The sequence below is a fragment of the Lissotriton vulgaris genome, chromosome 9 (genome assembly GCF_964263255.1).
Source record: "Lissotriton vulgaris chromosome 9, aLisVul1.2, whole genome shotgun sequence".
Classification (NCBI taxonomy): domain Eukaryota; kingdom Metazoa; phylum Chordata; class Amphibia; order Caudata; family Salamandridae; genus Lissotriton; species Lissotriton vulgaris.
Window position 1 is genome coordinate 210,867,360 of NC_141697.1, and position 13,820 is coordinate 210,881,179.

Here is a 13,820-nt window from a genome sequence, read left to right on the forward strand (position 1 = left end):
GTAGGCTGCCTTCGACTTTACACCAGGTCAGAGCAGGTGTTACATTCCTGTTACATTCCTGCTGCTAACGTGCCATATCGCATGTTTTGTGTTCTTATCGACGATCTGACGGTCGTTGTGAATGTTGAGGTGTGGTCGCGGGTTTTGTCACGGGAACACCTACTCTGCATATCATTAGCGATAGTTGCAGGTATCCTCTGTGGCGACGTTTTTTGCGGCTGCTATTGCAGGAAAACTGGTGCTGTGGGCTGTTAGCACTTGCTTGTGAATGCTGGGGTAAATATATCACGACTTTGGCTGTGCAAAAGTGCAGTTAAATCGGCGATAGCTCCTTGTGAATATGCCCCTAAAATTTAAGATAAGGTATGCCCTCTTACCTGGGTCGTTACACCTCTAGTGCATCAGCTTCTAAGCTGATATGTGATTTGTATGTCATTGTTTCTATGTGTTTCTCCCGCCCAAGGAGCAGACATTCCTTGTTACGTCCCCCACCCCTCCCCCTATGGAAGTCGCAAATTCTGTACAGAACCACAATAAAAGTTTCACCCTGAAGCAAACTTGGGGTCAATAGACGGAACAAATAACCTAATTTGCAAATAAGATGAGAATCTCAAGGAATCACCTTACACTGCATCTCAATGTCTAAAACTGGTCTGGGGCTGTGTCATGATGGGATTGTCGGCACGGTGCAGAGCACAGCGTCTTTTTTATGCACTCTCTTGATTTAACCTGATATTTCACTAAGTCAGAGAAATATCAGGTTAAACCTATTCACTTTACTCCATGCAGGCACATAAAACAGCTGCTCTGTTCTGAACTTTGCCATCATGACAGGACCCTAGATCTTTTAAACAACTCCTTACACAAGAAGTCTTAAAAGAAGTAGTACAATCACTGGCCATCTCCCGCAGAAAGCTTGTAAATATTTACTCATAGGCCTCCTATGTTCCACTTAGGCATTCTTAAAGTTGTATTCAGCACCCTTGCTAGACTAATTTCTGACACCCAAATATACCAAAACACATCTCTATAGGGCTTTATTTCCATAGTGGCATGCTGCTCCTCCAAATCCGCCTGTATTATATGAAGACATTCTCATTAAACCCGCCGACCCATCTCGCGAACAAACTCACTATTACTAGTGAGCAGCAAAACAATGTTCTGCATTAAGTAAACTTTCTACGTGCAGAGCCCTGAATCTAACAAAAAGAAGCACTGGCAAAGTTCTTCAACCTATCTTTAATGTACTAAAGTAGGTTAATTCAGGCACCTAGAAATGCTGATTGTGTGTGTTTTACATACGCCGCATGCATAGATGTTGTTTAGACAGTAGACCCAGTCGATTGGTTTTGTCAATAATAGGAGAGAAACAGTAGCAAATTATTAATTACTGAATACAATGCTGATAGGAGATAAAGATCTGAATGTGAAAAACAATAGCACGAGAAGCAGCGAAATCCTCCTCTCAGTAGATCCAGAGCCCACTCTACATTTGATTTACAGAACTGGTAACAATAGGTATGCAGGCAGTTTTGATGTCAAGACAGTCCTGAAAACCCTCATATCCCCATTGACATCTGAAAAGAATGTGCCTCTCCTGCATTCATAGAACTCCTCGGAGACCCTATAAACAATGCTTAAATAGTGCATGGATTCACTACACTTAAGCACTATATGTTAGATGATAAATCACATTTACTGCACCAGTATTATTTATTGACACCAAAGGAATTGCCTACTCATCGGATCAAACCTCTACACCTACCCATTTGTCTATAAATAGCCTCCTGCTGCTACCCATCCTGTGCTTCTCATTAATTTCTCACCCCCAAGACCCTCTCCAGTCCCCCTCCACTTCTCCATCACCTTGCAGTAGCTAAACACCCTAAACATCCTCTCTCCACTCCTCCAGTACAACCACTACTCTTCGCCTTCCTATTTACTCCTGTCCATTACTTCTTCTTTAAGGTATTCATAACAAGGTTGCATTCTTGTAGCGATTTCCCGGTGAACTATGCTCCTCAAAAACGTACCTTTGTTCAAGGCCATAGTTTCCTGGACAGCAGGACCAAGACAGCTGTGGGAGGAGTTGAACCAGGAGTCTGACTTGCCTCTAAGAGATAGTGAAGGAGTTGAGCCATCAAAAGATGAAAATCAGCCGAAAAAGGCCCCGGAAAAGTATGATAAGGATTTCATAATCTCAATGCCATTTTTCGGGGAACATTTACAACAAGGGGTTGAATCATTTTTCGGGGAACAGCATTTACAATGAAACTTTTACCACGCACTACCTTTACCACTCAACTTTTACAACGCAAGTCGTTACAACGACTTGTGCTGGGGGGCGCTGTAGGATAGGGAATGGTTTAATTTACTATCCAAAACCTTCCGTACTATCCACAGGGACTGGAGTTGGAATAGTAAATTAAACTATTTACTATCCAGCGCCCCCCAACGCAAGTCATTGTAACGACTTGCGTTGTAAAAGTTGAGTGGTAAAGGCATGCGTTGTAAAAGCATGCATAGTAACGACATACATCCCCATTTTGTCAGTGTCTCAATTAAGTACAAACAAATATATCACTAAATTGAGTGACATTTATTGAAATTATATTTGTTTATATATGAAACATTCAACAATAGCCCCATGCCATTATGATGTTGCCATGTTACCCAAAATGCATCAGCTTGTCATGTTCTCTGTTTAGTTAGCACATATTATTATTAAATATGATGTAATATTATTGTATGTTAACCATGTGTAAGTGAGATGTTTGCACAGTACAGTTCCCGTATTCAATAATTTCAATGCGCTTTTAAACTGAATGGTTAAGGAAAATGATAGGTATTGAAGTAAAGTGATGGGACATGGATTACACATTTTGGTCTAGTAGCAAACTTAGGGCACAGAATCTTGCTGCACTGCCCAATGTCATAACAAAAGGGCAGGAATGCACAATGGTCTGCCATGCGCCAATGCACCATGGTGCAAAGGTGCCTGCATTGTGGGGCTGATTGATTTATTGCAGGAAGAGACCCCTTTCTGCACAAATCAATCAGTTCAGGTGATTTTCTCTTTCTATGTGTTATGTAGAATGCTGCACACATATAAAAAGGAAAAAAACATGAGGTGGTGTTAGATTCTGACGAACTCGCAGGATTACGATTTCTCGTAAATTTGGGAATGCTTCAGATTCCATTGTGTGGCAACACCCATGGAACACCCCTTTTAAGCAGTGTTTGTGTGAAAGGGGCACATATTACAAGGTCAGGAAAAGCCACATAAAGTGACTTTATATGGTTTTGTAAATATGCAGGGTCACATTTCGCCACCATAACGTAAAATAATTGACATTCGGCATTGCCAAAGTGCTCATAAAGCAAGCCCCTATCATTTGAGTCCAGTATTGCATATTTCTCAGTTCTAGAGACTGTTGGATTATATCCTTCTCTCACGTGCTTAGCACTATAGGACAGTGCTTAGTGTTGTTACTCAATAGTAGTATATGGAGTTTAATAAATGCATTTACGATAACTAAAATCAAAATGGTACTATAAACACATACAGACATGCGCATACAAAAAAGATTGATATGTTTTCTTTTTCACCTCCAGATGTCCTTGATTAGTGGCCAACCCGAGATGAACCCGCACTTTCAGTTTTACTAATGTGATATGCAGGCCTGTGCTATAACAAATACAAATGAATGAATGCATATGACCTCTACTTGAACATGCCCATATATGAATTAAAATATCTACCGTGTATTGTACTTTGCCTTTTTTCCAACACAGCTCAGCATTCCTATTTTAAATGTCTGAATAGGCTCCAACGATCCAGCAGGCACGGAAATATTGGATGCATTGAACTTTACTGATATTTCACGGTCATACTATCATGCAAAGGCTGGTGCATTGTTCGTTGTAACCTTGTTTTACATAATCCACTTTGTCTCCTGCCTCCATCTCCAGAGCACCATGAGGCTAAATAAGCCTGTGCTTTACAAAAAAACACTTTGTTGCATACTTAGGGGCAGATTTACTATTCTTTCACCCAACGCAGGAGAGCAAGCAAAGTTGCAGCATTGCGCAGCGTGAAAGGGAGAAGGTAGAAATGCTCCATATTTACAAAGATATGGACCATTTCTGCTCTCTCTGTGCGCTGGTGCACCGTGTGCTGCCTAGAGCCGATGCAGGCACCCTTCAGTGCAAGGGTGCCTGTGTTACAGGCAGGATGCTTCCCTGCACAATCAATCTTGGCATTTTTCTCTTCCTACGAGAGGAAAGAACGAGGCGAAATAAAAATATTGCTTCTCCTCATGCCTCAATGGTAAGAAGTATAATTTTGATGCATTCCCAAATTTTCTAGCTCTAGTAAATCTGGGAAGGCACCAAAATCTATGGGTGGATGCATTGGAATGCCCATGCTCCACTCCTCTAGCTCCTTCCAAGTTGAAATGTAACACAAGCCTCTGTGTGGCGCAACATTTCTTTACAAAGCCACTCAAATCAGGTCTTGTTTGCTTTATAAATTCCAAATACGCCTTTGCTTTGCTCTCAGTTTCCTTGCGCTACACCAAGCTTAAAAATCGAGGGCCTCATTTATGAGAAATGACGCATCGCTGCGTGAAAGCAGTGATGCGTCACTTCTCAGTGTGCACTCCTTGCGACATACCTGATGCGTCATATTTAATGTATGACGCATCATGTCGCAAGGAGTTATCGATACGTCTGTATTTCTGACGTATCTGTAAGCGCAAATGTGACATAATGCTGGAGTGTGTCAGGCCCCATGTGTCAAGCCCCATGTGAAAGGTCCTGCGTCAGTCTTACGCCTGCTGTGAGGCAGGCGCAAGATTTTGACGCAACAGCGTCCTAGAAGTGACGGAGTGAAATCTCATAGATTTCACTGCGCCACTTCTAGGAGTCCTTTTGCGGGGTTACGCTTCCCCTTCTTACATTATACCTGACGCAGGTATAATGTAGCGCAGGGGTTTACCAAGTGACGTATCTGCTTAGATGCATCACTTTGTAAATAGTGCGCAACAGAAGGCATGTTTTACACCGCCGATGCGTCACAAAAAGTGACGCATCGGAAGCGCAAAACTGCCGCAAGGCCTCATAAATGAGGCCCCGGGGCTATAATTTTCAACCTATCTCAACTGGGCTATCAAGCTCAACCGTAGTAGAGTATCTGGGAGCTTCTCTGTAAAATCACAAATGGGACAACGAAGCGATACACACACCACCATGTCATGAATTGTTAATTGCAAGAAGCAGTTAGAAGCATATATGTAAAATCACAGGCTCGGGTGGCTTTTTGTCTTTTGGAAAGATGACTTTTTCAAAACCAAGCAATTGCGTACACATTTTTTCACAAATAAAGGAAGGAGGGATTGCTTCTGAATTATAGCGTAGCGATTTGTAGGTTATATTTATTTTTGTTATTTACATTGCTTGGGAAATTGTAGGGCTCAAATTACAGACGCTCCTTAAAATAAATAGCTAATAGGCTGATGTGTGCTTTTGTCATATTATGGAATTAAATGGAGCGTCTTGGCGAAAGTACTCATATTCTCTCTAAAAGGTTATTTAATGTGACGCTCAATGCAGTGTTCTTGACTGTGTGCTGCAGGAGATGGTCATGTGGTACATTTTTTGATCAAAATGGTGAAAAAAATGGAAACTGTGATCCGCGTGACACCATCCTTTTCCAAGAGCGGTTGTTAAAGCTTTGAAAGACACTTTACTAGTGCCGAAGGGAAGGCACACACGTGAAATTATTGAGTAGTCATCCCCCTGCCGTCGTTAACTCTCTTCCATCTCACCTACGGCCCAAAAGAGCTCAAACAGAGTCAAAGACTGAGATCCGGGATTGCAGAAAGAAATGTGTTTCCACAATATATTTTGCAGAGCTCATCACCATGGAAACAGGGCAGTGAAACCGACCTTGTTAGTGTGCTGCCGGATTCAGTTTTGCAATGTGTGTGGATTTAAGCTTGTCTGGGATTTGATTTAAAATCCAAGTTGGAAGTACACAAATAAAAGAAATAACACACCAAAATGTGATACGGGAAGAACAATTGTATATGTTTTTAATGAGATGATATTAATATTTGCGATATGAGTAAGGGAATACATTTTAATGCGCAGTTTTACACGTTCACATGCTTCACATTCATATATGTGTCTATACATATATATATATATATATATATATATATATATATATATATATATATATATATATATGTTATTTTACTAAAAAAAACAAAGGTTAAAATAGGTGAATATGCCAGTGACACCTCAAAAAACCCTGAAAATCAACATGTAGCAGAGCAAACAATAACTTGCGCCCTCACCATGTAATGTATGTGGTATTGTAAAGCGCACTGCTGCCCTGAGGCGTCGTGGCGTTGTAGACCGCTGGGAGAACCCGTCTTGGCTATCCCTGTGAGATGGTTCCTACTGGGTATCTCCAAGGTGTAACCAGGCATCCCCGGCGAATGTGGAGGGCCGTTGTAGAGATGAGGCAAGCTAATGCCCAGAGTTGCCGAGTGTGATCCCTGGTTAGAGTAGGCACCGAGGCGAGAATTATCGAGTCCGCTGACCCTGGTCCACGACCCTGCCGCGTCAGGGATTGAACCCTGGTCCCGGGCTGTTCTCTGCTTCCGGGTCTGCCGCCTCTAACAAATGAGCCACACCACTCCACCATGCCCTGCTTATGACCTTATATATTACATCACTCATGACATGTTCTGTAACATCATTTATGACATTTCTCATGCCATCTAAAATAACCAGGGGCCAAATAATGAATAGTCCCTGCCCTAAGCCTAATTTTGGAAAAAACAAAATAGCAGCTGCCATTTTGAAAAATATATATGGGAAGGGGGTGTCAGTAGGGCTCTCCTCCCTAGCCCATTTACGGCAGTAGGGACCCCATTCCCCATGGCTGGAAATATTTATGGGGAGGGAGAACTGCCTTACTTTCCATTCAGGGTAGTGCATTAGCCGGGGCCAAATCTATTTAGGGAATGGGGCACATAGCCTTTCTTCTCAAGCAATTTTTAGCCCTGGGGAGTCCATCCTCTGGGCCGAAATGTATATTTCAGGAGCGGTGTCCAGCTAATAGATTTAGTGATGATTGTCCCAGGTGAAAAACTGTGGATTTCTTTGTAACTTCCTGCAGCCCTCGCAATCTTAAAACCATGCTTGGTGGTCCCCCTGATCCTCCTAGGGACACCATCCAAAAATATAAACAAGAATCCCTTACAGGGCATTATTGGGTACACCTTGTCTTAATCAGTGAATAAAAAAATTAGCATCTCATGCCACTCAATTTTTATATCCTTTTCTAGTTTTCTTTGGGTGCCCTTGGGCGCTGGGAAAAGTCCAGCAGCCCATGAGGCACCTAATGGCTTCCCAACCCCGCTGGCCAGAGAAGACAATCCTTTTAGTGTGGGTGCCCCAGTGTCCATCAGAGGCACCCACAACTTGTTGTGTTCCTGTTTGGAGGCAACTCCATTTCTTTTTTCTTTTCTGAGTGGGAGCAGCTCTTTTTTGTGCTTCCACCTGGAGAGAGCAAAGTTGTGTTTCCTGCTCAGGACAGTGAGGGTCACTGAGGCCTCATGGAGGCTCATGGAGATGGGCCAAACGCCCCTCCTCAAAAATGTTACTGTACTATTCTCAGGCCCTAGCCCACCCTCGGGGACTAGTTACTGAACAGGCTGGAGCCAAACATATATTATTTCTTTTTTGGCCCTCTGGGACCCCCCCCCCAACAGGCATAGGGGGCTATATCCTTACCCTTCCTTCACATATGTTCTACTTGTTTTTTTAAACATTTTTTGTAGGACAGAGTTCCTGAGTCCTAAAATGGCTGCCACAACATCTTTGTTGATCTTATCTTTAGAATTATTGGCAACGTGTTGTGTGATATATACATACATTTTAAACCTTAACTTCTAAAAAACTGCTGAATGAATTTAGACTAAATCACAGAAAGCACACTCCCTGGACCATAGTCTAGCTTTGCTCCAAATATGGTGTAATTATGTTCAACAGCTTTTGCGGTACCACTGTTTAATTTTCCTATGGAAAAATGAAAGGAGAGAATACCTTTTGGGACCCCCTCTCATATTTTTTCGGCCACCGCTTCAAGTATTACCCCAAAACATTCCAGGAAAGTTTCATCCATAAATATATATATTCACTGAAAAAAACATAGGTTTAAGGAACGTTATAATTAGAAATTAGCATTTAAAAAACCTTTGAAATTCACAGAAAAAAACATAGCTTCAGTTTAGAAATTAGCATTTAAAAAACTTTAGAAATTCACTGAAAAAAGCAGCAGGTTTCAGGGATGTTATTATTAGTTGGACATTTCACTTGTATGAAACCAGAGAAATTAGGCCGTTATAGTTAGTTGAGCTAACTATAACTCACGGCCCCGCAATGCACTGCTGATGATGTCACATATAACATCATTCATGACATGGTCAGTGGCATCAATGATGACATCACTGATGACATGTGAAATGACATCACTGATGACATCATCCAGTGACTGTGTGTTTCTGTAAAGTTTAAATATGTTTTTATACATATATACTTTATATATATATATGTATATATATATATATATCTGATGACTGATGACATCATCCAGTGACTGTGTGTTTCTGTAAAGTTTAAATATGTTTTTATACATATATACTTTATATATATATATATATATATATATATATATATATATATATATATATATATATATATATATATATATATATATATATATATATATATATATATATATATATATATATATATATATATATATATATATATATATATTCACTGAAAAAACCATAGGTTATAGACCATATATAGTTAGGAATTAGCATTTACAAAACCTTGAAAATTCACTGAAAAAACCATAGGTTATAGACCATATATAGTTAGGGATTAGCATTTACAAAGCCTTATTTTACTTGCATAAAACCATTGAAATTCGCATATATAGTTAGTTGCGCTAACTATATATTGCGCACCCGCAATCCACTGCTGATGATGTCACATATTACATCATTCATGACATGGTCAGTGACATCACTGATGACATCATTCAGTGGCTGTCTGTTTCTGAAAAGTTAAAATTTGTCTTACATTTTGAAGAATGAGTGGATGTATAAGTGTCTGGATGAAGGATTTAGTAGGTGCATGACTGACTGTATGAGTGAGTGATTAAATGTGTCTCACTGAGTGCATGGGTTAGTGACTAAACTGTCTTAATGTGTGCATCATTATGTCTGTTGTTCTGTAAACTGCTGCATGTGTTGATCAGGAGCTATATGAGTAACTATATGGGTTATTGGTTGGTTGCCCAAGTATTTGTATGGGAGACTGAGTGTGTGTGTGGGTGGCTGGGAGGTGTATGACTCTGTGCATAGATGTGTGAGCAGTTGATTCACTAGATCTATGGGTTCAAAAGTGCATGTGGAAATAGCTGTATGAGCGGTTGACTGTGTGCATGAGTGTATTGGTGAGTGAATGGATATCTCAGTGCTACCTGTCAAAGTAAGTACATATGTAAAACACAGTACATGTGAAAGTTGACATATATAAATAACTGTGCATAAGAGCCAGTGAATATGTGAGTGGCTGTATGGATCATTGTGAACTTGTATCAGGGATTGGATAAGGGAGTAAATATGTGTTAGTATATGTTTGAATAAGTAAGGTGTGTATAACTGTATAGTTGAGGAAATGGAGATGTGATTGATTCTTTGCATGACTGACTAGGTGTGTGAGTAACTCCATGGATGAGTGACAGTCTGTGAGTGTCTGTTTACACTGAGTGTATCTAAGGTTATATTAGAGTCTGAAGAGGTTCATCGTATTATCACATGAATGATGTCATCATTGATGTGATCAGTAATGTCAAATGAGATGTCATCAGTGATGTCATTTAAGATGTCATCATTGATGTCATCAGTGATGTCATGTGAGATGTTATCAGTGATGTCATTTGAGATGTCATCAGTGATGTCACTGACCATGTCATGAATGATGTAATATGTGACATCATCAGCAGTGGATTGCAGGTGCGCGATATATAGTTAGCGCAACTAACTATATATGCGAATTTCAATGGTTTTATGCGAATAAAATAAGGTTTTGTAAATGCTAATCCCTAACTATATATGGTCTATAACCTATGGTTTTTTCAGTGAATTTTCAAGGTTTTGTAAATGCTAATTCCTAACTATATATGGTCTATAACCTATGGTTTTTTCAGTGAATTTCAATGGTTTTTTAATAGCAAATATCTATAGCTGTAACATATGTTCTTATTCTAATTCATAAATATATTTTATATATATTTGTATTATATTTTTTAAATTCAATCTATATTATAGTTTAAATTATTTTTTCTTGTTTCGCTGCCGATCCGCGAAACGGTAAACGTTCTGTTAGTGCAAATTCCCGCGTTAGAAAGGCACATCACGATGCGTCCCGTAAACGCAACATATCGCGTTACTACGTAATGTCCCTTAAGACGTTCTGCATTAGCGCACCCGGAAGCGTTCTGGAACGCGAACCAAGGCGCGAAACGTAAAGGCTCGGAATCGATCCGGGGCGCGGCGTGCAGCGCGTAACGTAAGCATAACAGGTCATGTGACTTGTTTATAAAACTTTTCATTGGTTCATTTTACTTTTAGTTTCCTAATGATGGAACGCTTGAGCACATGACGTAAAATAAACACTTTTCATTGGTTTAGAACATTTTCTTTTCTCAAATGATGAAAGTCCCACCTTTTTTCCTCACTCCGACTTTCATTTTTATGAGAGAAAGACCTGTTTTTGTTTGCTAAGACATGGCATTTGTATTAGCTGCAGCTGGTGGATCTCCACCACCTCCACCACCACCAAAGAAGACAGGACCGACTAGCCAGGTCATCTTCGACCAGGAAGAAGAAGAGGAAGACGAGGAACAGGAGCAAGGGACAAGTGGCTATCTAAAAGAAATGCCAAGAACGTCCCATATCAAAGTGAATTTTATCTGGGAATTTTTTTCACATCCTTCTAATGAAAAGAAAGTTAATGCCAGATACGTTACCTGCCTCACCTGCAAAAAAAAACTCTCGAGAGGGACCGAAAAAAAATATAGCTATGGTAATCATACCATGCATCGGCACATGGAGAGGTGGCACCCTCTTAATTATTCTAAAGCACAACTTCGAGATCTGATGGATAACCCTCGACCGGCTAAAATATCCACCAATGACTTAGCAATAAGTGAGTCAGCGGCAAGAGAAACGGTCCCAAATCTCCAAAAGAACTTTGGGCAGATGAGATTTACATGTCTAGCATGTGGAAAATTAATTTCATGCGGAGAGATGAGTATTACTTTAATAAATACATCATTTGAAAATCATCAATGTCCAAACCGTCCAAGAAAGTAATTTTTTTTTTGTTGCTCCTGTTGAGCCCTTTGAAGTGAATCATTTTTGTTTCCCCTTCCTCCAAAAAACACAAAAAAAATATAAAACATCAAAAAGAATAAAAAAAAAGTTCTTTCCAGAACTACCTTCTCTTTTTTTTAAAATTGCTAGAATGTTTAGCACTCTAGCATCCTCTATTTCTTTTGATTCGCTTCCCGGTTAGCGTTCCGGTACGCGAACCGGGAGCGAACTAAAAAAAATATTTTTAAAAAAAAGACAAAGAAATAAACAGAGAGTAATGTGAAAAGAAAGACAAATAGAGGGAGTAATACACAGTTACTGAAAGAGGGACTGATAGAAGAAGTGAAAAGAGTAGTATAAGTAAGTAAAAGAAAAAGAAATAAAGGAAGTAGCAAAGACAGGAAACTAAGGGTTAAAGAAAAGAAGCAGTGGAACTAATAAAAGTTAAATCTGATAGACATGTAACGTAAAGAGTTCTAAACACTTACCTTTTAATTGTCATTACCGTACTAAATTATCTTTTTTATACTTTTAATCTGTGTAAGAAAGAACAAAAAAATTTAAATTAATAGAAGGTGGTAAAAAAAGTGTGAGCATGAGACAAAATGAATGTTAAATGTGGTATACTTGTAAAGCGCACAGCTGCCCCAGCAAAGAGGCGTCCCAGCGCTGTATACCGCTGGGGAACCCATCCTGGCTTTCCCTGAGAGATGATCCCTCCTGGGCATCCCCAAGGTGAAGCCAGGCATCCCCGGCGCTGATGGAGCCGTTAGTAGAGATTAAGCAAGCTATTGCCCAGAGTTGCTGAGTGGGACCCATGGTTGGAGTAGGCACCGAGGCGAGAATTATCGAGACCGCTGACCATGGCCCAAGACCCTGCCACTTCAGAAATCGAACCCTGGTCCCGGGTTGACCTCTGCTTCCGGGTCTGCCACCTCTAACCAGTGAGCCACACCAATCCATATATATATTAGAAATCACAATTCAAAGTAGAAAATTAATTAAACATATTTAATGGTTTATTTTTGCTGTTATCAGAAAATATCAAATTTCACTGAAAACAGTGAGTTGAAGGTATTCATCATATAACAGCGGGGAAAAAAACACAATCAAAATGATTGTGTTTAAAAAACCCAAATAATATAACTAAACAGAAATAAGAACTATTCCAAAGTAACTTACTTTCTATGACGTCAAAGGATATCCTATGAACAGCTTATACTCTGTTGTGCTGTTACTATTTTCTGCCCGCCACTTTCTGAAAGATAAACTCAATTGTTTTAAGAAAACTGAGACATACAAAGCAATTTGAAACAGCAGACTAAGTTACAGCAACACCTAGAATCATTATAGTCCAATTACCTACCCTAAATTCTGACTTCAAAAAACAAGTCAAAAGGCAACATTGCTTCATAGTCAATTAGTAATGTTTGCTGAAAGACTAGCCATTTTATAAATTTTAAATAAGCTGTGTAATATACAGATGTTGTCAAAGGACCAGTATATTATATAATAGCTGCAGTTGCAAATGTTCTTCCTGAAATCGATGATTATGTAGCCAAAACATTTTTAATTAGACTGGATAACTTATTTTCTTCTAGTTTATGTAGTTGAAATTGTAAAATGACATTTCATCCATAAGTTTCCATAAATAATGTGGACAGCATTGCAGACTTACATTTCCTCTACTCCTTATTTTGATCTGTTACTTGACTTTGCTTATAAAAACAAACAGTTTTCGCTCTGTACTACAATTATCCACAAGGCCATATAGAGTAGGAGCCATTAGAACATCTTGAAATTCCTCTGAACAAATCCCAAGCTTTTTTTCCTAAAATTTTGGTTGTAAGAACACCAGGTAAGAATTTTGAAGGTGGAAAGGCAATCTTTTTTGGAAAGTTAAAACAGAATCATTGCAGAATGACCAGCCGTTTCCAGATTTCAAATAGGCTGTATAATGTCCTGAATTAGTTGAAGGACCATTATGATATATAATTGCAGTAGTTTTAAAAGTCCTTCCTGATATTGACAACTGCGAAGCCACAACATTATTAAGTTGTCAATTTAGTTCCATCAGGCCTACATCGTTGGAACATTAAAATGACATACTGGCCATAACTTCGTAAAATTAACGTGGACAGCATTCCAGACTTACATTGGCTGCACTCCATATTTTGATCGGCTGCCTTTAATAGCTTATTGAAGGGTACTGATTTACTGTCAGGCAAAGTTAAATATATAAATCTTTCTCAGTCTACACTATTAGTACTTGATAGCCTACAGTTCTCGCAGTCATGTTGCCATTGATAAGAAAGGCCAAATAGATAATCTACATCTACACCTTCATCTTGC